The sequence below is a fragment of the Pleurodeles waltl genome, chromosome 1_1 (assembly GCF_031143425.1).
Source record: "Pleurodeles waltl isolate 20211129_DDA chromosome 1_1, aPleWal1.hap1.20221129, whole genome shotgun sequence".
In the NCBI taxonomy this organism is placed as follows: Eukaryota; Metazoa; Chordata; class Amphibia; order Caudata; family Salamandridae; genus Pleurodeles; species Pleurodeles waltl.
In genome coordinates this window covers 748,451,122-748,476,806 of record NC_090436.1, presented here as the reverse complement: position 1 = coordinate 748,476,806, position 25,685 = coordinate 748,451,122, and the positions used below count along the sequence as shown (strand labels likewise).

The window sequence follows — 25,685 nt, the reverse complement described above, 5'->3', positions numbered from 1 at the left end:
CAAAGTATCCCCCCATCCACTTATGCACATACATTGCCCACCATGCATGCAGCACTCTGCTCAGGACCCTTCAGACCCCCTCCTACATGAGGCTTACACACACAGCAATCCATACATTCATGGCCCACGCATCATGCTCACAGTGTACTCACCTGTTTGTCTGTAGGACCATAGAGTAAAGTGTACTGGGGTAGGACCCCATCCACCGGTCCCTCCAACTTGTCACAGTGTCCTTTCCTCGGGATCTACACATCGCTGAACAAAAGGCCCACCTTCCGGCGTTACCAACTCAGAAGGCTATTATAGCACAGAGTTATGGTGATGACAGTCCGGGGAAGGGAATTAGGGTAGGGAACGGCAGGGAGAGAGATCTGAAAAGAAAAGGGTTAAAACAAGCATTTATTCATTCATAGAAATGCAACTTATCAATAGACTCTTGACTAAATGCGTCTCCGAGATATCAGATGGAGACCCCTTCTGAAATGAGGGCAAAGCCCCTTCTTTGAAACATGGAACAAGAATAAACTACGACCTCGGAAATAAGAGATGGGAAGAGCATTGGACTGTGATTACACTCAGAATATCAATCCTGTAACATCTCTGAATTCACAACATAAAACTTTGATCATGAACTAGAAAATCTCAAAGAATTAAATATGCTTTTCAAAGAACAATGAAAACTGTTTTGCCTATCTCCAGAAATGCATTCACAACAATAAATGCCAAAAAGTTTTACTCATTGAACTTGAAGCGTTTTGCTTAATAATACCAGGAAGCGCTTTTAGTCAAGTAGCCTGAATCACTTAGATTGTTGTGCCAAGAACCTTTTACTCCTGTGAATTAAAGCGCTTTGATTGTTGTGCCAAGATCACTTTAAACCTGAGGACTGAAGCCCTTGAATTGCTATGCCAAGAGCGCTTTACATCTGTGAACTGAAGCGCTTGAATTGTTGTGCCAAGAGCGCTTTACATTTGTGAACTGAAGCACCAGAATTGCTGTGCCAAGAGCGCTTTACATCTGTGAACTGAAGCGCTCAAATTGCCGTGCCAAGAGCGCTTTACATCTATGAACTGAAGCGCCTGAATTGTCGTGCCAAGAGCGCTTTACCTCTATGAAATGAAGCCCCTGAATTGTCGTGCCAAGAGCGCTTTACCTCTGTGAACTGAAGCGCTTTAATTGCTGTGCCAAGAGCGCTTTACATCTATGAACTGAAGCGCCTGAATTGTCATGCCAAGATCGCTTTACATCTGTGAACAAAACGCTTTGAATTGCTGTGCACAAGAGCGCTTTACATCTGTGATGTAAAATGCCTTTGATCGCTGCGCCAAGGCCGCTGTACTCTAGAAACTGGAAACGCTCTCTCGTTATGCTAAGGGGGGCTTTACCTTTTGGAAGTAATTATTTCCTCCAAACTTGAATTCAGCAAGGCCTTACCGCTACAAGTAAGACCTACTCGTTTTTTAATGCACCATGGAAACTAGGATACTTTGGTTGGAAAACACTCTGCCATTCAGGAACTCTGTTCTTCTCCAGAGAAACCCCCACGAGGTCTGGCTGCATCAAAGTCTTCAAAATAGTGAGCAACGTGCTTGGGTGTGGCTGGGCTTTATAGGCCTGCCACACCCCAAGATGGCTGCTGCCTCTAAAAACATGGGAATTGTAGTCCCTTCATAAAATAGCACTGATAAGTGCATCTTGTCCATCAATGTCTGGAACCTGCAGCTCTATGAGCTTTGCCACAGGGCAGACAACGCTGATGGTCACCTTTGGAACAAGAGGGGATGACAAGTGGCGCGCATAAAGTGCCACAGAGTTGCGCAGCGGAGTTTCGGGCGAGACCTGGACCACGTCTGGCATTATTCCTGACAAACTCCTCCGAAGTGAAGGCAGGGGCCCTTTCCCCAGACACTCGAGCCATTGTCGCTTCCAGACACAGTTCACAGCAGCACTTGCAGGATAGGTCCTCTCCTGTTGAAGGTTAGGTAGCAAGTGAGTGAACAGATAGGAAATGGCGGTCATGTCTGCGGCGGTGCGTACCGTCACCACCAGCGTACATCGCCATTGGCTCCTGGAACCCATAGGGCCCAATGATAAGCAATGCGGTGTTGCGCGACCGCTGACCGCAATGGCACACAACGCCAGCGGAATTACCTCATTTCTACTCGTCCCACTTCATAGGCCAGGAAGCCACCATTTAAGGGGGGCACAAGCCATGGCACCTAACTGCGTCACAGCAGACATTGGCACATTAACTGACTTACGACTTCACATACTGTTTCTGTAAAGAAAAAATTGCTTATTAATTTTGGAAAATGTGTGTATATGACCTTCTGCTCACCGTTTTTCAACCTAGAGTTCAACCACTGAGGATGAATAGGAGACATCCCCCCATGTACAGACCCCTGGTGGACCTGGCGACAATGGAGGACAGGCACATTATCCTGACCTACAGACTTGATAGGGTCACAATCCAAGAACTGTGTGCCCAATTTGGGCCAGACCTGATCTCAGCTATCCGCCACCCCACAGGTATCCCGCTCTAGTGCAGGTCCTGTCAGTGCTCCATTTCCTGGCAAGTGGTTCCTTCCAAGCGACAGTGGCCATGGCATCAGTGATGTCACAGCCTATGTTCTCAAGCGTGCTGACCAGAGTGTTGTCTGCCCTTTTGAAACACATGCGCAGCTACATCCCCCAGGTGGAGGATTTGGCCACAGTGAAGGCTGACTTCTATGCACTGGGACATATCCCCAACATCACTGGTGCCATTGATGGTACACATATTACATTTGTCCTCCCCCGGAGAAATGAACAAGTGTTCAGAAACAGAAAAAGCTTTCACTCTCTGAATATGCAGATGGTGTGTTTGGCGGACCAGTATATCTCCCATGTAAATGCCAAGTATCCTGGGTCTGTGCATGATGCATTTATCCTGAGGAATAGCAGCATCCCATATGTGATGACTCAACTCCAGAGGCACCGGGTGTGGCTAATAGGTGAGCCCATGGTCCCTACCCAGTTGATGAAGGTATATGGGTGTGGGTTTGGCCCTAAAAGTGAGTGTGTGGCTAACAGGTATCCCTCGATATTTGCAGGTGACTCTGGTTACCCCAACCTCTCATGGCTACTGACCCCAGTGAGGAATGCCAGGACAAGGGCAGAGGAACGTTACAATGACGCACATGGGCGAACAAGGAGGATAATTGAGCGGACCTTTGGCCTCCTGAAGGCCAGATTCCGGTGCCTCCATCTGACAGGATCCCTGTACTACTCACCCAAAAAGGTATGCCAGATCATCGTTGCATGTTGCATGTTGCACAACCTGTCCTTGAGACGCCAGGTGCCTTTTCTGCAGGAGGATGAGCCTCGGGATGGTCGTGTGGCAGCGGTGGAGCCTGTGGACAGTGACGAAGAGGAGGCAGAAGAAGAAGATGTGGGCAACAGAACTACACTAATTCAACAGTACTTCCAGTGACACACAGGTAAGACTCGGTAACTTCACCTTCCATTGCAGTTTTGGGTTTGACATTGAACATGGCAGCCTGAATTCCCTATTTCTATGGCCACTTACTGTTCCCTTTGGCATCTCTATGCCCCACTCTGGTTCCTGGTGTGTTTACTGCTGCCCACTACAGGTTATACCTATGTAAATATTACAGTGTATTTGAATTGCAATGTTTACAGTTTGTGAAACTAATACATTTGTCAAACAATTGACAGACTCCATATTTGATTTTGTTCCAAGGGTGTTTATTTTGGTGCTAATAGGTGGAGTGGGTATTGCAATGGGCTGGGTTGCTGGTGGAGGAAAGTCCAGGGTAGAGTCCAGTCTATCTGTATCACAGGTGCATTGTCCAAGGGGGCATAGGAAGGGGAGCAATGGCAGTTCAAGGTGACAGAGTGGGACACAAGGGTGACAATCAGAGAGTCTAATTTCCTGGCGGGGGTCTTGGCAATGTTCTCTGGCTTCTACCCGGATCGCAGAGACCTTTTGCGTGGTGGTTCTCCTTCTGCAGGGGGAGGGGTGCTGGTGGCCTGTTGTTCCTGTGGCGGGCCTTCTGTCTACTAGCGTCGGCAGAGGTGGAGGGCTGTTCTTCGGTGTGGCTAGTATCAGAGGCCCGTTGGTGTGCCACTGCCTCCCTCATGGTGTTGGCCATGTCTGCCAGCACCCCTGCAATGGTGGCCAGGGTGTTGTGGATGTCCCTCAGGTCCTCCCTGATCCCCAGGTACTGTCCCTCTTACAGCCGCTGGGTCTCCTGGAACATGGCCAGTATCTGGCCCATGGTCTCCTGGGAATGGTGGTATGCTCCCAGGATGTTGGTGAGTGCCTCGTGGAGAGTCGGTTCCTAAGGCCTCTCCTCCCCCTGTCGCACAGCAGTCCTCCCAGCTTCCCTATTATCCTGTGCCTCTGTCCCCTGAACTGTGTGCCCACTGCCACTGACCCCGGGTCCCTGATTGTCCTGTGTTTGTGGGGTTGCCTGGGGTCCCTGTAGTGGTGGACACACTGCTGATTGAGGTGTCCTGAGGACAGAGGAATGGGCCAGCTGGGTGGGTGCTGTGGTGGTGTTTCCTGAGGGGGGAGGCTCTGTGGTGGGTTGGGACTGCACCTGGGTCACAACTGTCCAGAGGTCCCTGATGGGCCAGGTTGGTCGTCATAATCCAGGCGTGCAGAGCTGCTGTCATCACTGTGGGCCTCTTCTGGGGGGAACTGGATGTGGCTGGCACCTCCTCTCCGGTGACGTTGAGTGGGTGTCCTGTGGGGATGTAAATGCAGTGTTTTTGTATCTGCGTGTGCCATCTTGTGCATGGATGTGTTTCCCTATATGGTTGTTATCAGCAAGGCAGCTTTAGCTTGTGTGAGTTGTGATTGGTTTGGCTAACTGATTGTCACTAGTGTGCATGCTGTGGTGATGGGTGTCTATGCAGTTCTGTGATGCATGCATTGTTATTGCATGCAGGGCTTGGTATAGGGATGGGTGGGTTGTGATGGTGGGGTATATGTGAGGTGGTGGGGTGATGGGGGTGAGGGTAGGGGTTGTTGTTTGTGATGGCATGCAGGTTGGGTGAGGGATAAAGTAGTGAAGATTTTACTTACCGGAGTCCAGTCCTCCTGCTACTCCTGCCAGGCCCTCAGGATGCATGATCGCCAAGACTTGCTCCTCCCATGTTGTCAGTTGTGGGGGAGGAGGCGGGGGTCCACCGTCAGTCCTCTGTACAGCTATCTGGTGTCTTGCAACCACGGAACGCACCTTCCCCTGTAGGTCGTTCCACCTCTTCTTGATGTCATCCCTTGTTCTGGGGTGCTGTCCCATGGCGTTGACCCTGTCCACGACTCTCCGCCATAGCTCCATCTTCCTTGCAATGGACGTCTGCTGCACCTGTGATCCGAATAGCTGTGGCTCTACCCGGATGATTTCCTCCACCATGACCCTTAGCTCCTCCTCTGAGAACCTGGGGTGTCTTTGTGGTGCCATGGGTGTAGTGTGAGTGGTATGTGTGAGGGTGTGTGGGGTGATGTGTTGAGGTGTGTGCTGTGAGGTGCGTGGATGGTGTATAGGTGATGGTGTTTTGTGGGTCAGATTCCGTGGGTACTCCTGGCTTGTCTCTCTCTCACTTGCCAAAATCTTTGGGTCGTAAAGGATTGTGGGTAGTGTGGATGTGTGTTTTATAGTGTTGTGGGTGTGGTGTGTGTATGTGCATCGGGTGTGTGTATTTTGATTTGTCCAATGTGGTGTTGTTTTGTTAGTGTGTGTGTATTTTGAGCGTGGCAGTGTGTACTGCCAATGGTTTACCACAGTTGAATGACCGCCGCAGTGATTCGTGGGTCATGATGCTGTGGGCGTATTTCTGTTGGTGTAACGGTGTGGGTTTTGGTACCGCTAGTTTATCACTGACCTTTGGGCTGGCAGACTTGTGTGTGTGTCTGTATAGTGGCGGATTTCTATGTGTGGATCATAATACGGGTAGCGGTATACTGCCGCGGTCGCTGTATGTTGGCGGCAGTCAGCATGACGGTAAGCGGCACTTACTGCCAATGTGCAATGAGGGCCATAATAAGGATCTGGGGCAGCTTGGTACTATAAAAATTTAATGTGGTGTAGAAGCCCTCATTACAACCTCAGCGGTGTTCTTAGAAGACCGCTGAGGCAGCGGGCGCCAGAATACCGCCAGTGCTGGCGGTATTCCTGGCTCCCTATTTTGACTTTTCCGCTGGGCCAGGGGACGGTAAAAATGTTACAGTCCGCTGGCCCAGCGGACAAGTCACATCAACATTGCTGCTGGCTCGTAATGGAGCCGGCGGCAATGCTGATGTGCAGCGGGTGCAGTAGCACTCGTCGCGCATTTCACTGCCCGAAGTTCGGCCAGTGAAATGCGCAATGGGTCTATGCCTGAGGGCCCCAGTACTGCCCATGCCACGTGCATGGACAGTACAGGGGCCCCCAGGGGCACCCCAAGTCCCCCTTACCCACAGCCTTTCCATGGCGGTGTTTACCAACGCGGCCAGGCTGGCTGTCGGGGACTCATAATCCCCAGGGCAGCGGTGCTTGCACCGCTGCCCTGGGGATTATGACCGCCAGGTGTAAGCCTGGCGGTAAAGCGGAGGGGCCGGCGGTATGGCCGTGGCTATAGTGCCACGGTCATATTAGCTGGTGGAATACCGCCAGCCTGTTGGCGGTGTTACCGCCAGCTTCCTGCTGGCCACCAGGGTCGTAATGAGACCCATAGACTGATGTGTTGGTGCAGAGAAAGTTAGGGATGGCACAAGAGGCTGCCTAAAAATTGGAGCCAGTTTGGGCTCCATGGAACGAACAGTTTGGGCTGGAATGGCCATTGTCCAGCAAAATGGAGCTGGGGGGATTCTAAAACAAATGGAAATGTGTGGTGCATTTGGCTTATTGATGGGGGAGATCATCTGTATTGCTATATACTTGCGGGATGCCCTGTGTATTTAATCTAATAGTGCATCTTGATCTAATAATAAATGAAGTTATTTTGTATAATGGGGATTTTCCTAGCTTAAGTGAAGAAGAAATCTAAGATATTATTAAAGACAATGACGGTTTATAATGTGCTGTATCGCATTTATTCTATTTTTGGCAGTAGTGCGGAGAGGTGATGATAAACAGAGGTATTGGGATGTCACTGGCAATATAAAGTAAAAGTTGCAACTGCAAATGAAGCATGAACCAGGAGTGGAAGGAAGGAGAGTGAACTTGGGGGAAGAAGGAAGATTCAATCCAAATGCCAAGAGGGTGGAGCGTGAGATTCATAATGTTCCAACTAGATAAGCAAAGTGGTGTGAATTTGAGGAGATGCTGGATTAATGTCTGACCTGAAAATGAAGAGTCATAATAAGAAGGCCATGCTACCACCTCATAATTAACAATCAACGCCAACAGAGAAACATGAGAACATAATCAATACATTAGACCAAGGCCTGACACCTCTCCCAGGGAAGAGCGGATATAATTGATGCCTCATTGTTTGTAATAAAATCTTAGATTTCTTCTTTAAGGAAGCTAGGAAAATAACAGTTTTAATACAAGACAACTAGGTGGTGCTGTACGAAACTTCAAGGCCTGCAGTGCAGTGGTGCCCAACCTGTGGTCCGGGGACCCCTGGGGGTCTGCAAAGCTTCCTCAGGGGGCAGTTGCTTAGAAAATTAAATAATATGAACAGTTTAGGTCCCCAGCTTTCAGTAATAACTCAGTGGTTCCCCGTATTCCAGTAATGATTCAGTGGGGGTCCCCAGGCACCAGTAATGATAAAGTGGGGGTCCACAGAAGTCAAAAGGTTGGGAACCACTGCTGTAGTGGATTTGATCAGACATATGTTCTGCTGACTTGAAGGTCAGGGCCACAGTAATTTTGCTATTCTGAAGTCGCTTCTTTTTGGCATAATTATGGATTTGCCACATAGGCCATCATCTGCTGCATCATCTGCTGATTTTAGCAAAAACATGTTTCTATCTAAAGTAGATCAAAAGTTACCAAAAACTTTGTGAAATGTTCAAAGTGGAAGGCCCTTCCTTATTTCTGTGTTTGGTTGTTGAACTGGTACTAATGAGTGAAATATTTGCCCAGACAGCACTATCGTGTAAAAATGGCAAAATAGCAATGCTGTAAACAATGTGACACATTATTCTGAATAATTTGGCTGTTTGTGCTGCTTAATTTGGAGCTCCCCTGCAGCATAATTCCAATGGCCCTGTTTAAGGTACAAGGTTCTAAAAGTTGTCGCTCAAGACCATTCTGTAGCCCTAAATATGCCTTCCAGTCTGGAGCCATCGAAGAAGGACCTGGAAGGAAAATCCCCACCAAAGCCCCAATAGTATCAATGCATGTGGCAGACATAATAAGCCTGATCCAGCAGTCCATGGTAGAATGAAAAACAGGCTTATGGGGGCTGTTGAAGGAGAGAAAGATTTGGAATGAAGAGAAGTACAGGAGGTGAAGGTCTGAGGGCATAATACAATACAAAGAGCTGGGAAATATAAAGGATGACTCGAGAGGGTGTCTAAGTACGAGCCGAAATATGAACATAGATGACCAGAAAGGGAGTGAGATCTAACATCTGACACTCTTCTCAAAGAGATGAGACATAAAAAATATGTTTGAGAGAAAGTTTCTTCAGAGATAGTGAGCAGTTTGAAAATTTGAAGGATAAAAAAGTAAGAATAATGGAGATATAAGACTTATACCTTGCATCAGGTGACAGACAGGTGGGGTCCCTATCCATGTACACAAAGGGAGGTTAATTGGTCTATTAGAGAATCCTTTGGAGAAGAGCATGAAGAGGACATTGGTCCAGGATGAAGGACAGGAAGTAAGGGAATCCAAGTTCTGTCCCAGGCACCAGCGATGCCAGGCATCTCAGGCAGAGTTATACAGCAGTTGCATGCCTAAGGCAATTCATCAATGAGTCTGGTAGCAACCTCCGAAAGCCTGGACATCAGAGATTTCCCAAGTCAGAAGGTAAAGACGACCCCACATTATGAGATCATGAGAAAGACTCTCCAGGTCTGAGAGAAGACCGTTGAAGGAGGTGAAGAGAGTCTGTGGCCAGATCCAGTAGATGAGCAAACCAGACATGATGGGGTCAGTGGGGGTTACCAACACCATCTTGTAGTAATAACATCTTGCAAACAGAATGACTCTGGGAAGCTGAGTGAATGGAGGGAAAGTGTAAGAGCAAAACTGGAACCAGCCTTGAAAAAATACATCTGCCACTCAGGCCTCTGGGCATGGAAGCATTATACAAACTATGGGAAGCTGGTGGTTCAAACAGGAGGCAAAAGATCTACATTCTCAGGATCTTAGACAAGGGAGATACAGACAATATATCAGAATCCAGCCTCCAGTCTTAGGAGTCCTGAAGATGCCTGTAAAACCAATCTACAGTACAGTTGGAGAGATCAGAGGGTGTTCCACCATTATTAAGAGATTGTTATGGAGATAACACTCCCAGGGATCTTGGGAACATTCTGCCACAGGCTTCAGCCTGGTACCTCTGCGCTTGTTGGTGTGTCTTACTGCTGAGAGGTTTTCAATTACCATGAGATCACAACAATGGATTTTATCTTTGGTAAGGCTTTTTGTGATGAAGGTACCTGCAATGATTTCCAAGGCACTGGCAGTTTTTTCTCAGATTGGCACCATTTCCCCCCTTGGGCATGGCTCTTGAATCAGCACCACAACCTGACTTGCTAGCACCAGAGTTTATGACCAGTTCAGGAGAAGAACCAAATTGCTTTGCAATTCAAAGCCTTCATGTTAATGAGTCACTAATGACGTTCTGCATGGGAGTCAGCATACGGAGCAATGTGGTCTGATTATGTGAGTAAGGAAGGGGGTTGGGAGCACACTGACTATCATCCCAGCACAGTTTGCCCCTTTGTATTATGGTACATGAGGTACACAATTAGTGCTTGCTTCAAATGTGACTGTAGTTTTCACCAAAGGTGGTGCACATCATGCAGTATATCACTGGACACAGCATATTTTTCTAGATTTTGTCCTTTATCAGTAGAGAACAGAAAACAATTCAACTGGGGTGGCTGGAAATACTGCTAAATCTTCACAGGTCAAATTACCACTCACAGGCACAAAGGTGCATCTTCAGAGCTCGTCTGCTTGTTGGCTCAAGGCAGCTTTTTAAACAGAAGAGGGTTTGGGAAAACACTGCCTCACATCCCTGCAGTTTGCCCCATGCATTATGGTAAAATGCAGTATACAATTAACGCTTACTTCAAACATGACTGTAGTTTTTCACCAAAATTGGTACAGATAGTGGTGTATATCCCTAGGCACATGCATATGTATCTGGATTTTGTTCTTCATCAGTAGAGAGCAGACAAATGTCATCTGTGGTTGTTGGAAATGCTGCTTAAATTTTCACAGGTCATAGTATCACTTATAGGCATATCGGTGAATGTCCAAAGCTCGCCAGCGTGCTGGCTCAAGAGAGACTTTTAAACAGAAGGGGGTTCAAAGCACACTGCCCCACATCCCAGCACAGTTTGCCCCTTTGCAATATGGTAAATGTGGTAAACAATAAGGGCCAGATGTAGGTACAAAAAAAATAGCGACTCGCAATTTGCGAGCATATGCGACTCGCAAATTGCGTGTCGCTAATAGGAATGCAGGTACAATATCCGTGTACAAATTGCGACTCGCACCCGGAGTCGCAACGCAGATAGCGAGTCTGCTGTCTGCGAGGTCGCTGTTTGCGACCGCGCAAAAAACGAACTCGCAATTTGCGAGTGGGTGTCGCAAATTTGGAGTTCCATGTAAATTGATTGCAGGTGCTGCAGAACACTCCAGAAACCACTCCAGAACACTCTGGAAACACTTCCTGGCACATGATGATGACATCACAGCCAGGAAGTTTACTAATACACCTGGGAGGAGGGAGGACCACACCCATTTTAAACTGCTGAACAGCCAACAGGAGGAACAGCAGCTACAATGGCAGAAACACCAAGAAAGAGAAAACTTAAATTTTCTGAGAAGGAGCTGGAGGTGCTGACAGAAGAATGCTGTCAGTACTATGATGATCTCTTTGGAAAGGCAGCCCTCAATGTGCCAGACTCAACCAAAAAACAACTCTGGCTGGAAATTCAAGAAAAAGTTAACTCCCTGGGGGTCAGCCACAGGAGTGTGGATGAGATCAAAAAGAGGTGGTATGACCTCCTCTCCCGGACCAAGGAGAGGGTGGCAGAAAGGCTCTGGGAGATGAGAGGCACAGGAGGGGGACCATCATCCGTACCACCACCCACACCCCTGGAGGAAAGGGTGGAGGAGACCCTGGAGCAGGAGGCAGTGACAGGATTTGGAGATCTGGACACCTCTGAGCCCACTACATCAACTGGTGAGTACCATGTGATATGCCTGTACTCCCATCAATGCCATACCCCCACCCACCATGTACACAGGGGCATGCACAACCAAGATAGCTCCATTTCAGGGTAGCAAACACCAGAATGATGCATTATGGGCAATGTAGTCAAGTAGGCAGTAAATAGGCAAATGTTTATTAGGAAGTGTGCAACAGATAGTAGACACTGACAGTCTGTTCCCCATGTCCCACAGGTCTCCCACAAGACACCACCACAAGCCACAGCAGCCAGCCCCATGAGGAAAGCACAGGAGCTGCCACCACTCCCACCTGCACCACCAACACCATCCCCTTGATGTCAACACCTGCTGCAACTGTGGTTCCGGAGGCTGCGCCAGCAATAGCCGGGAGTGCCACAGTAGAGCTCACAGGGCATACACCGCTGCGCAGGCGACGCAGGTTCAGGAGAGCAGGGCTGCAGGCTGAGTCCGGGTGTCCATCCACCACCATCACCGAGGCACACCTGCTCCGTGGTCAGCGCCTGCAGAACAATATGTTAGGGAGAATTAGTGGGGTTCTGCACCACTTTGTGAGGAGCAATGAGGCCAGCATGCAGCAGCTCCATTCCCAATTGAACGTCATTGGCAGAAACACTGGGGACCTAGCCCTGTCCATGCGGGAACTGGTGGCAGGACTACTGTCACAGAGCGAGGGTGGGCGGCGCAGGGACCGTCAGCTGCTCCAGAGGCTGGACAGGATGGCCACTTCAATTGGCAGACTGGCAGTCAACACCACTGGCCTGTCGAGAAGGACAGTTGGCCTCCAAGTTGAAATGGGCCACTTTGCAGGGGATGTGGCTAGAGGCCTGGGCAGGATCACACATGTGATCGATTTAATGGAGGCACGGCATGTGTCCAGCGCCACAAGGGACACCCCCCAGGACAGCGAAGAGGGCTCCACTGTGAGCAGTGTCTCTGCCAGTAACACTAGGGTGCTCCGGAGTGGGAGTACCAGGCAGAGCACTGCAGACCAACCTGGGACCAGCCAGGCTGGCAGAGGCCGCCGTAGGACATAGACTGAACCCTGTCCCTGATGTTGGGGCACATGACAGCAATGTGCTCCAAGCATTGTTTGCTTTTTGATGTACATGAACAGTTAGGCATTGTAAATAGTTCAATTTCTGCACATATTAAATAGTTTTTTGTTCCACAAATGGAGTTTTTGGTCAATAGGTGAGTATGGTTGAAGTTGACACGTACCTTCCAAAGTATTGGGTTGCGATGTGTTGCCGTCTCAGTCGGCCTTGATTTGCAATACTCCAATCCCCATGATGGCGATATGGTTGCTCCTGCTCTTCATCCTCTGAATCTGGGTCTGCAGGGGTGAGAGGTAGCCCACGTCGGGTGGCAATATTGTGCAGGATGGCGCATGCGACAACAATTTTGAATGCTGTAATGGGGGTATACTGGAGGGCACCTCCACTGCGGTGGAGGCATCTGAGCCTTGCTTTCAGCAATCCGAAGGTGCGTTCAATCAGGTTCCTGGTCCTCTTATGTGCACTGTTGTATCGCCTCTTGGAATCATTGCTGGGTGTTAAGAACGGAGTCATTATCCATGGCCGTAGTGCATATGCACTGTCACCTGTTGGGCACAAACAGTACACTGTTAGAAAGTCCTGGTTGGTGTGCACAGTGACCTGTGTGTATGTCTACGAGGTGTATGCAGCTCTACCTAGGAGGTATCCGTCTCCAAACTCCCCACGTTCCAGCCGTTGGTGTATCCCACTGTGCCTAAAAATGTAGGAGTCATGGGTACTGCCTGGAAATTTTGCGACAATGTCAGTGATGACATAATGGGCGTCACAAACAACCTGTATATTCAGTGAGTGGGTACACTTTCTGTTACGGAACAGATATTCCAGGTTTGCAGGGGGGGCATATTTGAATATGTGTACCACCTACACACCCTATGACATGGGGAAAGTTGGCAATCTGGTCCAGCTTGGTGCTGTTAATTTCTGCCTCATTCCTGGGTAGGTATATGAAGTGAGACATGTGTGTGAGTATGGCATCTAGGAATGCCCTGAGGAACCTTGACAGTGCACTTTGAGATACCCCACCTGCCACAGCAATGACCCCCTGATAGCTCCCTGAGGCCAAGAGTTGCAGTGAGCATAGCACTTGCACATGCGTACGGATGGCGCAGCCGCGCAAAGTCTGGCGTTCTAGCTGTGGTTTTAGTAATTCAATTAATTCTAGTATGGCTGCGCTGCTAAGGCGGTATTTGTCATAGATCTCTTCCTCAGTTTGCTGAAAAAGAGTCTGCCTTGTTCTGTAAATCTTCTCCTGTCTCTGGCTCCTCCTCCTCCTCTGCTGGGCTGCATGGACTCTCCTCCTCACTGCTATCAGGTATATCTCTGCCATCTTGGGTAACCCAGATGCCTTCTGGGTCTCCTTTTATACTTTGGTAATGGTTACCACCTGCTCTTAGTTAGTGGTAAATGGGACATGCAATCTGGGCTTTTTGCGACTAGTCGCAATTTGCGAGTTGCAATTGCATATGGTTTGCGACTCGCAAATTGCGACTTCCAATTTGCGGGTTGCTAAATGGGGTTGCAATTTTTGCGAGTCGCTAACGGCTCGCATCGCTTTTTGCGAGTCGGAAATGGGATTTTTGCATCCCATTTCCGATTTTGCACAGTCGCAAATAGCGATTCGGGCCATTTGCGACTCGCCAAACTTTGCTACATCTGGCCCTTAGTGCTTACTTCAAATTTGGCTGTTGTTTTCCACCAAAGTTGGTGCAGATACTGTTGTATATTTCCAGACACATGCATATGTTTCTCGATTTCGTCCTTCATCAGTAGAGAGCAGAGAAATTTCATCTGGAGTTTCTGGAAATGCTGCTTAAATCGTCACACGTCACAGTAAGACTCACAGACACACAGGTGGCTCTCCAAAGCTCACCAGCTTGCTGGCTCAAGGTAGCCTTTTGAACAGAAGCTGGGTTGGGAACACACTGCCTCACATCCTAGCACAGTTCGCCTCTTTGCATTATGGTAACTGTGGTACACAATTAATGCTTACTTCACATTTGACTGTAGATTTTTACCAGTGTTGGTACAGATAGTGCTGTATATCCCTAGGCACATGCATATGTTTCTGGATTTTGTCCCTCATCAGTAGCAAGCAGACAAATTTCATCTGGGGTTGCTGGAAATGCTGCCTAAGTCTTCACATGTCACAGTATCACTCATAGGCATACAGGTGAATATCCAAAGCTCGCCAGTCTTTGGGAGTTCTGTCTCCAAAACTGTTTCAGTGCAGGCAGAATATTTACCAGGAAATCTTAATACAGCTGCAGACTGGTGCTCCAGGCATCTTCAAGATGCAAGCAGCTGGCTTCTTCACCCTAGGAGTTTTCAAAATTCAGTCCTTTCGGAGCAGACTTATTTGCTGTCTGGTAGAATGCACAAATCTCAGCACATTGAAGTTGGAGACCAGATCCACAGGCCTAGCAATTGTGCTTTCCTTTTGGACTGGTGGCTTCAACTGAATTATGCCTTTCCACTCTTCTTCTTGATATCTCGGGTTCTGGGTCAATTACGGCATCATATAGCTTCTTCGCTCCTGATAAATCCTGTCTGGGAAGTTATACAAGTCAGCCTGGTTTGCCTGCAATACTGGTGTGTGGAGAGGGGTGCAAATCCTTTTTCAGCGGGTGCCATTCTGATAGCCTCTTTTTTAGGGTTTCCTGCTTTTCAAGAGAAGGCATAAAGAACTATAAAACTCATAGAACAACAATTTCAGCTGAACATCTTAGAGTAGTCAGAAAACCTGTGGATAAGCACCCTTTGAAATGCCTACTTTAAAAAGGAGTAAGGGTTTCTAATCCACATTTGCTGAAATATAATCATACGTGGGATGTTAATGTGATTCTCAATTTGTTTTTGAGTTTGACTGAACATTCATCTCTCTCTTTCAAATTCCTTTCTACAAACCTGACTGTTTTTCTTTGTCTGGTCTCATTGAAACCTCTTTTCAATGTCGAAGCTCAAGATACCTTTTCTGTTGAATATACACCATATAGTGTACATAGTGTATATTTTGAGGTTCATGGAAGAACTCAAAGAAATATGTTGTCTGTTTTCAGTCCATATTTTCCTCTTCAGCCTAAACTTTGTGTGGGTAATTGCCTGGGAGAATACATTGCAAGGACCAAACATTTGAGACTGTCCTCCTCATCACCTCATATCTTTCGGCCCAGTTTCTTCCTCTGCCTTAGCTCATTGGGTCAGATACATAGTGGACTTGGCAGGTATCACACTTCTGCTTTTGGAACACATTCCTCTAGAGGTGCAATGGCATCTAAAACCTTTTGGTCTGGGGCAAGTTTGTACAGCATTATGAAGTTTTCTGATTGGTCTAATGTTTCTATCTTTAGTATGTTCTACAGTTATCTCATTCCTCAAGTGGCTTATTCTATAGTTAATACGCCTTAAATCAGCATAATAGGGGTCTCCAGTCTTGTAATGAAATTGAGATTTTCTTAGCTTAGCTTTAGTGAAAGAAAGTCTTGATTTATTAAAGACACATAGGCAAGTATTATCCCTCTACTCCGTTGTTAATCCTACCATCTTTTTAGCAGGAACTGTTGAAAAGTCAAACCAGACATTGTGAGGAAGACTTTCAGACTGAGATCATCTTTCAGGATCCATCCTGTGAAAGGACATCAGTTCCAAAAGGATTTCTCACCTTGCTCACCTCTATATCTGCCAAGAATCAATGCTGTGAGTTTTATGATGGATTTTATCAGAGACCTTTTCACTTTCCTGTTGGCTTTTTCAGTTGTTGTTTGTTTCTTTCTTTTCTTACAATTTTCTTGATGTAATCACACAAAAAATAGGACTTATTGCTTTCAGTCAAAATGTTTTATAGTATTCCTATTGAGAGCGCACAGGGAAGTATAGTGCAATCTCTTAGTAAAGTCATCAAAGATTTTCCCCATTGGTCTATGGACCTTTGTTGGTTGATGTGAAGCATTAAAAGAGGGTAGGCATCAACAATACATTCAAAACTTGTGAAACCAATGCGACTCCAAGATGAGGACCAGGAATTAAAAGCAGGGTGAAAAGGTATTTATTACAAAGTATGAACCCATCCAATATATATGCAAATTAGCATCAAGCTCAAACAATACAGCTTTACATCTGGTAAGCTGAAATAACTCAATAGCTTTAGGAGCAATAAGAAGAGATACAGAGTAGTAACAGCCACAACAAAATAGAAACAGAGTATAAGGAACAGGTGTTCCATAAAGACATTTCCATTCACTCTGCTAAACACTGGTCAGCTATAGGGTCATCTAATCAGGGCTTCTAATTAGGGAGTTTGAATGCTGTCAGCATGGTAAAGATTCCTGTCTAATTCTTTGAAAAGGGAAATAAGTGTTTAGCATAAAGCTTAACAACTGCAGGGAAAGGAAGTAGAGAGGTCTATACCCCTCAAAGTCTATTCTAATATTTTTCCACACCACAGGAACCAATCAAATCACTACTTAAGTTCATCTGCAATATCCCTTCAATTGAACGGTTACTGCAGTTCTGAACCTTGAGCATCTTTCCGTCCTGGTACATAATGAACAAAAGGCTTCTTTTGACCACTGAGTCTCCACATTCACTGCTACGTTTTTCCTCTAGGCTTCACTATCAACAGTCTAATACAAACAATAACCTGCAAAACAAAGAGAACCTGTGGACAAAGCAAAAAGCATTTCAATTGAGGCCTGTAGTCAGGCTAATTTAACCGAGCATTTAATATGCACTTCGAATACATAATTATACGTGTAAAAATGCAAAATGTGAATAAAAGAAAACATGTTTACATATGCAAATATAACTTGAAGTGTAAGTGTAAAATGTGAATAAAGAACACATGTAAGCATGTTTCAACTGAACATTAGCACACACAAGTATAAATCTCTTAGGGGGTCATTCTAACTTCGGTGGGCGGCGGTGGCCGCCCGCCAAAGTTCCCCCGCCAGAACACCGCAGCGCGGTCAAATGACCGCCGCGGTGATTCTGACTTTCCCGCTGGGCGGGTGGGTGACTGCCAAAAGGCCGCCCGCCCGCCCAGCGGGAAAGCACCAGCAACGAGGAAGCCGGCTCCAAATGGAGCCGGCGGAGTTGCTGGTGTGCGATGGGTGCAGTTGCACCCGTCGCGATTTTCAGTGTCTGCCACGCAGACACTGAAAATCAATGTGGGGCCCTGTTAGGGTGCCCCTGCAGTGCCCATGCCAGTGGCATGGGCACTGCAGGGGCCCCCAGGGGCCCCACGACACCCGTTCCTGCCAGCCAGGTTCTGGCGGTGAAAACCGCCAGAACCAGGCTGGCGGGAAGGGGGTCGGAATCCCCATGGCGGCGCTGCTTGCAGCGCCGCCGTGGAGGATTCCCTGGGGCAGTGGGAAGCCGGCGGGAAACCGCCGGCTTCCCTTTTCTGACTGCAGCTTTACCGCCGCGGTCAGAGTGCCCCCGGAAGCACCGCCAGCCTGTTGGCGGTGCTTCCTCCGTCACCTACCCTGGCGGTCTATGACCGCCAGGGTAGGAATGACCCCCTTAGTCTCTACAATGATCACTTTTAATTTAAATGCTTAAATGCTTCACATGTTAGTATGATTAAGGTACACAGTGAGTATAATGTGAAGTGTGAGAATATGATTGCATAATAGTGTTTGATTTGTTGGTGCCATTGTGATCTCATGAGTAGTTGCTTTTCTAGGCACCATGGGTACTGTAGTTTGATAGGTTGATATCTAATAAAGGCTAAAAAGATGGCATAATACTTGCCTCTGTGTTTTTAATAAAATCAAGACCTGTGGTATTCTATTGAGTATGTAGAACCTTGGGTTAGATCAAGGGTATAGAAGCAAGGCATAAAATGTGATGGTTCAGATGAACTGGAGGTTGGAGGCGAGGAGGATCTTATGGATGGGATCCTGTAAACTTGAAGCCTTTCAATAAACAGTTGGGATTTCAATTCAATCTGTGTGTGACTCTTGACCTTCTCACTCTGGTAAAGTGCTGGGGAAAACAAGAAACCCATCAGATGCATACAAAAAGGAATAGGGGCCTCAAAACATAATTTCTTATTCTGAATTTATGCAGTAATCCCTCTTTCAATTATCCAAGATTTCTGGAGGAATAAGGTCAGCAAATTACATGGTTTCTTTTTAACTTTGGATTTAATTATTTTTGGATTCTGTAACTTTGGTAATGGTTAGCTCATGCTACTCCCTAGCATAACATTAAAGACATTCTTGAACTACTTTATCACTTTCATAGCTTGATTGAATTTAGAAACATTTCCCCCGTTACGAGGATTTTCAACTTTAACCCAATCACCTACATTGACATGAGTTACAGTAACTGCTTGCATTTATCATAGTTCCTCTTTCTTTTCAACACTTTTTCCCTTTCCTTCTCCTTCCAGCTATCATCACACAACTCTTGAACTATCTTACTAAACCGTCTTTCATTCATTCACTTGGGACACATGACACAGTTTGTAATCCTCTTCCTAAATAGCACAAAAGGTGTGACACTTGTGGTGGAATGCAGCGTTAACCTATATAATTTCACCTTCTTCACCAATACATCTTTCCAATTCACAAATCACACCAAAGAATGTTGAATTGAAGCCTTCACCACTTTGTTGAAGCGTTTTATCGTGCCATTGGATTCAGGATGATGTACCACTGTCTTCGTGTGCTTTTTTCCTCTCTCATTCAGAAACGTTTCCGTAATTCTGGAAGTTAATTGCACTCCTCTATCAGCCAATAAGTCTGATGGGAAACCTCCCCTCTCAAATAATTATAAATGTAATTCACAATCTTCACCTGTGGACAGCTGGAGTATATACCAATACAAGTCACCACATACTTCTCCTTTGAAGAAATCCTAATGGGACCATCAATGTCTAGGGCAGTATCAACTCATGGTCCTGAAGTATGTTTCTGCAAGAATGTGATGATTCAAATGGACTGGAGGTTGGATTCAAGGAGGATCTTGTGGATGGGACTCTGCAACTTTGAAGCCTTTTAATAAACAGTTTCGAGTTCAACTAAACCTGAGTGCGACTACTGACCTTCTCACATCTTACTTTCACTAAAGCTATGAAAATCTCTGTTTGGATGCAAACATTGGAGGAGAGTCGGGCATGGCATGAGTGGCTACTGTCCATGAGTGCAGAACAAGAAGGGAGACATATAGTTAAATGATGCTGGAGCGCATTCTGGAGACCGCTATCAAAAGTGTTGCATGCTGTAGGATGGAAGGTGATGTAAACAATGAGATGCATGTCAGAACATTTCTGGGAGGGGCATTGTGTGTAGCCAGTCATGATGGTGTGAACAGAAGTTAAAAGATGCTGTAGAACATAAAGCAGGTGCAGAGGTGGGAAGACTCACAGAGGAAGAAGCTGCCTAAATAAAGGGAACGGGAACCAGTTAGTAGAAAGGGAAATGCGAGGGCAAAGAACATTGAACATGGGTTATTTAAAAAGCTGTGTAGCTCATGGAGGAAAACATATAAGGAGAGAGTAGCCTAGCCAATCTGGATCTGCGGTAAAGGTTCAAAGGAAAGAAATCAAGGGTACCTACTGGATTGAAGTGAAAGAGTGGCAGTAATCGACTTAAAAGAGGAAGCTTCAGGGGAATACTTATCTTTCTCCAGGAACTGCAATAAGAGAGTGCGATTGCTGCTCTGCCTGCTACTTTATGCTGCCTATGATGTCAATACAATGCCTTTGCTTGTCCTCACTTCTTACTGCTCCCAGGAAAAGAGATGATGCATGTTGCCCCACCATAATATCTTCTATTAAAATTAAAAAGGAAATGAACATTTTATAAAAAATATAATAAATCATACATCTTAGACCAACAAGAAGTTAACTTCCAGTAAAGCATAAGAACAGGACACTTCTGAGAAGGTTCATTCAGAAGGGCAACCCTCTGAAGGATACATCTCAGAGAGGTATTCAGTCTGGTCGTGGCATGGTCCCATTTCCGGAATGATAGTCTTTTCCGAACTACACATCTGCCTGTTACCTACTTACTATTGCCTTAGTGGCTATTTGCAATATAGAATTTATAGTGACATTCTACAATCCATATGGTACCAGGAGGCACTGCTTCAGTCTTCTGTAAATGAACTGTAGAATTCACAAAACGGGAAGCAACCTATCTTTCACATATCACGTATCAGTATAGACACCAATACTGACTATTGTGAACGAGATCTCAAAGCTAATTACATTTTATGACAACAAAATACTGTATTTTTAAATATGTTTGGAGTGACTAGAACCCATCTTAATGAAGGTAACTTCTACTTAAATTGCTATATAACAAACTTTGCTGTATTTTCACTGTGCCCTATTTTTGATAATACAGTTTTATTGGAAGAATATTAACTGTTTTGCAGTTCTATTTGGAGTTCTATTTGGGTTTCTTTCATTGTTTACGGTGTACTAATGAAGAAGATAAGCACAAACAATGTATATTATCTTGTGTGTGTAATAAATAGCTCTACTTTAAAATGTTTAGGCAAGGTAGGCACAGGAGGCATATCTATCTATTTTGCACAAATAAACACATTTACCCTGTGTTTCACATTTTAAAACTCTTTTCTCTGTCTCTCCTCTGTGCAGTAGCTGTGTGTGCACCCTGCACATGCCAACACATTCCTTACATAACTGGCACACTTCCAGATACTTCTTTTGTTTGATCCGCAGGCTCACAATCCCCTTAAACTCTATCACATAATCAGACCATCAGGTTATGGAGTGGGTTGTGTAATACAAAACATTTTTGTATCCACGTCAGTGCTATCCCAGTACCATCCCAGTATTTTTAGTTTAAATACCCTAATATTTTTGTATTTTGATGATTAGATGGAAGCAATGCCCTATGACATTGTATTTGTAGAAATACAATGCTGTTCATTTATTAACTTTCAGGATATGCAGTTTAATCTGGCAGGCTGGCTCAGTGTGTTAAGTGCTGCCCACTGACATATGCAGTGACCAATATGGGCAAGGCAGACAGTTAATTTGAATAATAACAATCCCGGCTGTGTACAATGCTTATAGACAGTAGACGTTAGGCATGAAGCGCTGTGTAAAACGCAGGCTATTATTATGTAAACACGCAAGAGATAATATATTATAACACATTAAACCATGAAAGGTCATAAGAAAAATATTGTAGCGCAGTTCCCCTCTACACATAAAAGAAAAAAAATAATAAAAAAATAATATTGTATTTCCAAAGTAAATATAACATGATTTCATACATAAAACTTTGGATTTAAAAAAGTAAAAAAGTATAGCTGAAAATATGAGGCTGTGTTTTGTTGTGAAGTTTGGTGCTGATAATGGGAAAGTGGGCATGTGTTTGTTTGTGTCTGTGCATGCATGAAAGTGTGTGGTATACTGGATATGCTAACATCTCTATCCCGCTCTTTCTTTTGGTATAACATTTAAGAATTGTTAGATTAATGTGCATTGCTAGAGTGTGCTAGAAATTGTATTTTGATAATATTTTCTTTGTTCCCACAGACCGCCACCTACATGGGGTGACATCTAATTCTGACTTCTAATTATATCGGCTAATTGCAACAGTGAGTTAAGAAAGTTGCATCCACTACGTTTAAGAGGTAAAATAGCTTTTTATTGAAAAAGGATGTATACACAGTTCTCTGGCAGAATAACCCCTGATACATGTTTAATTGGACTTTCCCAACAAAAAGTTGAAATCTATGTAGTAAAATATTTGACTAACTTAAACCGCATAGTTGGTTGCCTGTTCTCTAAAATAAAAAGAACTGAAAAAGTATAGACTTTTCGATTTTGCACTGTTCATGCACTTGGAGGCACACCCTATTATAGTACAGATGTACAAATAAAGCACGCTTCTATACACCACACACATCAGTGCACCTACAGATATTCAGTTTTGCAGTATTTAGTTCACACCACTCATCAATGCAAACACAACCATGAGAAGAGGCTTTCCCCTGGGAAGCACTAGTGATGCACTGCATGGGAGCAGTTGGTGGTGAATCTTAAGTGAGAACTGCTGAGCGTCAGACAAGCAGTACGTGACATATAGCTCATAGAAACAGGGCTGTGTGTGTTATGATCTGCAGTGTGATTTGCAGTAGGGGGTATAGGAAGAGGCCGAATATGAAACACAATAATGTTCCATTATGTATTAGGGTAAAACATAAATTTGCCATTGTTGAGTAGGGTTCCTTTACCACGCCGCATGTTGATTGGCCACCAGCAGTCTGCATGTTGGAATATAGGCCAATTCCTATTTTAGTCAATGCAAAAAACAAGCCATAGAATTCAAAGTTCCATTGGTTAAAAAGCCAGAGATGGATGAACACACTCAAACATGACATGAGAGCTATACACATTTTTTTCTTTATGAAAATTTGAATACATTTTATTTTGCTGCTTTAAAATGTTCTTTGCTTAATAGATGCTCAGCATTCTAGTAGGTCCTTATGTATATATTTTTTTACGTATTTTCATTTTATTTGCTTCTTTGAAACTTTTTCTAGGCTGCGATTAGATTTCACTAGAGACATAGGCCCTCATTATGAGTTTGACGGATGGGAAAGCCCGTCTGCAAAGCCAATAGGTCTGCCAAGCTTGTGAAATTGGTATTTTTGCATTTTCTTTCCAAACATAAGTGAGAAAAATTAAAGGAGAAAACATTCTGCAACCAAGGCATTGCGGCCATATGCGTGCAAATAAACATTTCAAATCAAAATTAATATTTTAAACCATTTAACAGAACAGTATGAGAAAAGTTCATCAGTCTTGCTATTTTGTAAGTTAAAGTTCTAATTTATTGGCTGACAGGTTTGTCTAGTTTTGTGAATGAGTGGGTAAATAGGAGAACAGGTCAAAAGTTGGACTGATGAATGAATGCCTCAACGGACAGACATCAGTTACCAAGGACATGAATAGTAAATAGGTCACTGCATGAAGGGATGGCTTTACGATAACGTGAACAATATTATTCTAGTCATTTAAATGAAGATTTTAGATAGTGTGCAAAATATACTGAATGACCCACAAAATGAGTGATCTTGTTCTACCAAAATTTAGTGTTGTATTTAATATCATTGTTAACAATATTGTTGTATATATTATTATTCTAGTAATTTAAATGAAGATTTTAGATATTGTGTAAAATATACTGAATGAGCTAAACCGATATTTTTCACATAACATAGCCAACCCAAAGAATGAGCGATCTTGTTCTACCAAAATTCAGTGTTGTACTTAACATCATTGTTAACAATATTGTTGTATACAATCTAGCTGTATGCAATTTCATTTTTCCCACCGTATTGTAGTACCATAATGGTACATGATTTTCATTATTTTTTAAAGTTCTTAATATTGTAGAAGTGCAATGTTGTTTTTATAGTGATATTGCGAGAGTAGTGTTTTAGGTTAGTATTTTTTCAAATTTGAAATGTGAAGATGTTTTTATTTTTAAATTAATGTGCAAATTGTCTCAGAATATTCTGATTGTTTTTTTGATTTTTTTTTTTAGTGTGTCAACGTAATTTTCATTTTTTAGTGGTATGTTTTAGGGTTTGTGTAGAAAAAAGTTGGATCATTTTTACATTTGTTTTTTAATTCTTTACAAAAATATACATTGAAATTGTTTTCTATATTTATTTGATTAAATTTTCTTTAAAGTAATCCTTTTTCATTTTCAAGAATTATGAAGAAAGTCTTTTGTCAACGATTTGTAAGTGATATGTTAGAAGTATTTTATAAAAATATTTATTTTTGTTCATGAAATTAAATTCCTTTTATAGTATTTTGCATGTTTTTTATTTTAATATTGTTCTATCAATTCATTTTAAATATACATCAATGTGCATGTTTTTTTTCAATTACTTTTTAGGGACATTTATTAAGGTTTTAATGTTAGTGTAATTTTTTGTGTTTATTTTGTAGTAAAGTAAGTTAGTTTTAAAGCAATTCTGTTTGAAGTATATTTAAAGCTATATAGTGACAAGAGTATTTAGAAATATTTTAAATAGATTTATTTCTTACAATTAATTTAGCAACTTTATAAAACATTTATATGACTACATTTAAAAAAAAAAGAAAAGAAAATGTACATATTTATTTTAGTTATATTGTAATTTAAATTTACACTTTTTAAATATTTAGCTTTATTTCAGTTGCACTAGTAAATATTATCCTTTCCCTTGTACAGCTTGAAATTGAGTGGGAATAGTAAATCTATCTCCCCCACAACATCCAATTTCTTCTCCAATGCTCTTTAGATTGGTGTGGGAATAGTAAATCTAACCTCTTCTATGCGGCGTACCTCAAGACTCATCGCTCAGCCCGACACTCTTCAATGTCTACATGAGCCCCCTCGCCAACATCGTTTGCAAGCACGACATCATCATCACCTCCTACGCCGACGACACCCAACTTATACTCTCCCTCACCAAGGACCCCGCCAGCGCCAAGACCAACCTACAAGAGGGTATGAAGGACGTCGCAGATTGGATGAGGCTCAGCCGCCTAAAGCTGAACTCTGAAAAAACGGAAGTCCTCATCCTCGGCAACACCCCGTCCGCCTGGGACGACTCCTGGTGGCCCACGGCCCTCGGCACCGCACCGACCCCCACAGACCACGCCCGCAACCTCGGCTTCATCTTGGACCCTCTTCTCACCATGACCAAGCAAGTCAACGCCGTGTCCTCCGCCTGCTTCCTCACCCTCCGCATGCTCCGCAAGATCTTCCGCTGGATCCCCGCCGACACTAGAAAAACCGTGACCCACGCCCTTGTCACGAGCCGCCTGGACTACGGCAACACCCTCTACGCCGGGACCACAGCCAAACTCCAAAATCGCCTGCAACGCATTCAAAACGCATCGGCACGCCTCACCCTCGACGTACCCCGCAACAGCCACATCTCCGCACACCTGAGACACCTGCATTGGCTCCCAGTCTGCAAAAGGATCACCTTTCGACTTCTCACCCACGCACACAAAGCCCTCCACAACATGGGACCGGAATACCTCAACCGACGCCTCAGCTTCTACGTCCCCACCCGCCTCCTCCGTTCCTCTGGTCTCGCACTCGCTGCCGTCCCTCGCATCCGCTGCTCCACGGCGGGTGGGAGATCTTTCTCCTTCCCGGCGGCCAAGACCTGGAACTCCCTCCCCACCAGCCTCAGGACCACCCAGGACCACTCCGCTTTCCGGAGACTCCTAAAAACCTGGCTATTCGAGCAGCAGTAACCC

General features: G+C 44.7%; 1 protein-coding gene across 2 annotated transcripts in view; it reads left to right on the top strand.

The window, feature by feature from the left end:
• Nucleotides 1-25,685, top strand: part of NXNL2 (nucleoredoxin like 2) — an 849,641-nt gene that overhangs the window by 290,121 nt on the left and 533,835 nt on the right. The window contains exon 4 of one of the 2 annotated variants that reach the window (XR_011202172.1): nucleotides 21,948-22,045. The gene's annotated coding sequence lies outside the window, so the exon portion shown is untranslated. Of the gene's footprint in view, nucleotides 1-15,978; nucleotides 16,102-21,947; nucleotides 22,046-25,685 lie in introns of those variants that run through there. The other variant, XR_011202173.1, reaches the window with a different exon arrangement.